The sequence below is a fragment of the Drosophila melanogaster genome, chromosome 3L (genome assembly GCF_000001215.4).
Source record: "Drosophila melanogaster chromosome 3L".
In the NCBI taxonomy this organism is placed as follows: Eukaryota; Metazoa; Arthropoda; class Insecta; order Diptera; family Drosophilidae; genus Drosophila; species Drosophila melanogaster.
The window spans coordinates 7,221,080-7,225,457 of NT_037436.4; the positions used below are offsets into that span (position 1 = coordinate 7,221,080).

The following is a 4,378-nucleotide window of genomic DNA, read 5'->3' on the forward strand; positions in this document are numbered from 1 at the left end:
TGCGTATAGAGACATGAATTTTGCGTACGCACTCGGCACACACACACACACACTGGCATACATACTGCCATGCAAATACACATTTTGGGCATTATGTAGTTACAAACGCACACATGCCCATACACGTAACTGGCCACATGCTCGGGTTATATATTTTGAGGCCTAGATGCAGGCGCCATTAACTGTGGCCAGTACAGGCTGACTGGCAGGGGGTATGGGGCATGCCCTTTGCCCTAATCAGGCAGGCATTATGTAAAGTCAGTCAGCCAGCAGGACACTGTACCACTGCTACCACTACTAGTGCACCATGTGGCGTCCTAGCCAGCCCAATTTAAATCGTTTCCAAATTGCAACTGCATATCCGATTGGCAAATCGGGAATTCCTCTTCGCAACATTATCGGGTTTCAATGGCTGGTCAGCTGCAGTCAGATCCTCAACGCTTACAATTATAATTTAAATTCCTGGTCAAAAATTCTACACACAAATCTTCCTGCCAGCCCGCCTGCCTGCGGCCTGTCTATCCGCGTAACGATGTTGAGTCCCCAATTTGAAAAAATTAAAACGATATCCATTTTGGCTCAGCAATTTTCACTGTCGCCGACAGCACCACGATTCCGCAGTGCATTTGCCAATTTGCTGACTGCCATCAAATCCAAGTCAAGGATGATGTTGCCTAGGCCAGCACAAACTCGTTTAGTTTTCATTTTACCCACAGAGCTAAAAATAAAAAAAAAAAGCAAAAAAAAAAAGAAAAGTAGAACGATGAGTCTAAAAATTGCGTTTGCCTGGCAATTTCTGCCATTTTCGCAGCTGCCGTGGCATAACCTTCCCCATAACCTCATTCAATTTCTTTTACATTTATTAGAATTTGCGAGCAGTCGCTCACCCATTTCCTCGCCTCCCTCAAAAATGTTTCACCCACACCCTGCATCGCTGTATGTAAACAGCGTCTTCTTCGCCGTCTCCAGTTCCGAGTCCTGTCTTCTGTATCCTGTCCCGGAGCTGTCCTGTTCTCCTAGCTGGGCGGACGTCTTCTGTTTAGGTGTCGTTAAATGCCTTTTGCCAACAAGTCGTTGGCGACAACAGGAACGGCACACCAAATGGCTCAGACACCATGGGTGTGATTATTCAAATATTTAAACAAAATCAGCAGTGTATATAAAAATACAGTCATAAGGATAGAAATATTTTCATACCCAATTTAATAAATAATCTTAGAAATATGTGTCTCACATATTTAAGTATAAGCTTTTGGGTTTTAATTTTTGTTCATCACCCATGGTTGCGACCTGGCTTGCACCTTTGCCTTAACGTTGTTTATTCTTTACCCTCTGTCTGTTGTGGAATTATTTTGTACACACTTTTTTGCAGTCTTCCCCGTGCTTTTATAATGCTTATTTGCCTGCCGCGCTGTTGGAATATATATTTTTTTTTCTTGCGAAGGATTTGTTACCTTGCCCTGATTACAGGCGCTGCTGATAAGCCGACTTTTCATTTGGAGCACAGTCTGCCGTCTAAATTATGCATCAGCAGTTGCGGCGTTTTGCATTAGACTGCGATAATCGATTCCCCGCATCCCCTCCCTTCTTTTGGGAGCAAAAATTAACATGTTTTTCAGCTTGTCATAGAAGTGCCTGTCTACATACACACGTATGTGTGTCTACACATACATGTGTATATATATCTACATATATCCGCATGGCCACAATAGCTGGAAAGCCCGCAGGCTGTGGCGTTAAGACAACAACAACTGGAACACGAAATGCTGTCATCCGCAGTCAGTGGCATTGTTAAAACTAGAAGCTGGCCAAGAAGAAGACCACAATGCGATGGAACAATGGTGGAACAGCAGCCACAGCAAACCAACATGCACTTGAAATGCAAGTCAAGAGCAGTTGCATACGATCCGAGAGCCAGCCACCCCTTGAAGTATGCAATGGATTTTGGATTTGGGATCGTAGCTGGAAATCGCTTCCATTGAACTCGAAAACCTTCACAATTCGTATTGCTTTCGTTTGTTGTTCTTTGCTAGCTAAAAGTAAGCAAAACATCGAGGGATTTGTGCCTTGTTTGTCGATGAAATTACTCGCATGTTTATTGGCTTTGTGGGCAACAAGCTAGCACATATGTATGTGTCCGTTTGAAAGTAGCACATGAGAAAATATATATCTACTCTTATGTGCAGCTGTACAAATTGGTTTAGCCTGGCCCCAGTTGATAACCCAATCAGATAGCACCATCAATATTTTGGCCATCAATTTAATGGCAAACAATTAAATGATAAGCAATAAATTACCTTTCCAAGGAAGCATTTCTCTTGGCTGTGAAACTATCGTTGCCCAACGTCAGTTTCCATAAATATTTGCTGACTCATGAGAATAGCATGGCGATAAGATAAATTCAGTGTTATGCAATGCAATCGACTGCATTTGCTCAAATGGCGTAAAAACTGAGCTGCAATATGAATCTGAAGCCGGAACTGGCGCTGATGACTCCTTGAAATTCTAGCGAACAGAAATCAAATATGCGCCCACAAGTAAACCAAGCGGCGGACAGAAAGCAAAGCAAAGAATTCACGTTCCATCCGGAGCAGCAGGAAAATGGAAAAGCAGAAGGAAAAGCAAATCGCGACCGGCAGCACACAGGCAGCATAGGAATGAAGGCCCGCCCGCAGGACACACGGGAGAAAAGCACGCTTCAAGTTATTTTTTCACCATGAAATCTCTAAGGAACTCCCAGTCGACTTTTGCACACCATGCACAAGAAGAAAATCTTGATTAAAATGTATTGTACAAGTAATTGGTTATTTAAATGGTTTAATAGTCAGCATAAATATTGTGCACTACTTAAGAGTTCTTTGAACTAAGACAGCTTTGTAGACACACAAACCTTTCGTATTTAGTTGCTAATAAGCATGAATCCAATTGATAACCATTTTTAGTGATTTATATTTTCTCTGTATAGTTACGTGTGTGTGGCTGATGAAAGAGGGGCGTGCGGGGCAGAACCGTAGAAACACAGACATAGACCACGTTCAACTCATCTCAGGGCTTCTTTCTGCTGGTGGCTGGCTGGCTGCTCAAGTAGCTTCAAGTTAGGAATTCATTGTTAGTTATGCGATTTCATTGCTTGTTTTCTTTGCGAATTCCTCGAGACGTCGCAGGACTACGACACCGAGGCAAACTAAACGTCTTTCATTGGATTTTGGCATGCCAGGCATCACGGAATGGAATCACGACATTGTGCGCAGCAGGAGGAGAACGAGGACGAGGTGGTTTTCGCCTCAATCGCATCGCATTGCATGGCATGGCAGCAGGACAAAGTCAAAGTGTTCGACATCGACATTATTTGAAATTCATGAATGACAGCCTGTCCTCCGGCACTCGTCCTTCCGCAACGCCCACCTCCTTCTGGCATTACGTGCTGGCCGGGTCTTCTGCTTTGTTTCAGCGTATTTTGTCTGGCAAATAAATTCAAGTAACAGCAGCTGATAATGGCTTATTACCAGGAATTACACTTCAACCAACGCCACCCACTCTCAGTCAACTTTGGCCAGGAATCTAAGGAAACTCGTGGCAACAGTAGCTCTCTCGATTGTAATTGAACACGCACGCTAATTAAGACGCCAATAGTTTTAGTTTTTGTTCCACTTTGGATTTTGGATTTGGCTTTTGCTTTGCTTCTTTGTTTTGCTTTAGTTTATTTTCCCTTTGGTGCTAAAATCCCCTCTGCCTTTGTTTTTGTTTGAATGAACGCAATTATTACGCTAATTAACTGTTGGAGTTTATGCTAATTACACGCTGCTAGTCGAGCGAATCATTTTATTGCCGAGAATCCAATTAAAAGGTTGATCGCAGCGCTTCTTTGAAATATAACGCATACGCCACAGAGTCCGAGTACTTTCTAATTGGATTACTCTGCTCATTCGTTTGGTTAATTATTAATTGCATTTGTTTGTTTGGTAATACAACTGTATGGCCTGACATAAATGGGATGTATGAATTTAATAATTAAGTTTTTGCTTATATTAAGCAAAACATAAACTTTGAATTACAAGTGCAGGGCAGTGAGTCCATCACAATACTGACCTATTTAATCAAATCCAAAATTGTATGCAGCTTGCGTTGAAATATCCTTGCCATTCAAAGAAGACGACCGAATGACAAAGCTGCCATGTTTTCTGCATCATTACTTTGGAGTCCCCTCGCTGGCATTATCGTGCACCCCAGTGAAATGCTTTCCCCCAACTTTAACTAATGCACATGCTATTTCATCACAATAATTCTCTCAGCACTTTTTTCCCGCTCTCTCTTCCTCACTCACTCCCTCCCTCTCCCTCTCTCTCTCTCTGTCTCTGGCTGCAGTGCAATGCTTCTT

At 42.7% G+C, this 4,378-nt stretch overlaps 1 long non-coding RNA gene across 2 annotated transcripts; it reads left to right on the forward strand.

Annotated features, from left to right (window-relative positions):
• Positions 1-1,637: 1,637 nt before the first annotated feature.
• Positions 1,638-2,819, forward strand: lncRNA:CR45410 (long non-coding RNA:CR45410). Of its 2 annotated transcripts, none has more exons than NR_124828.1 (1): positions 1,638-2,819. It is a non-coding gene; the product is annotated as a long non-coding RNA:CR45410 (long non-coding RNA). The 2 variants fall into 2 exon arrangements; NR_124829.1 differs by having other exon boundaries at positions 1,638-2,307.
• The last annotated feature ends 1,559 nt before the right edge of the window (positions 2,820-4,378 follow it).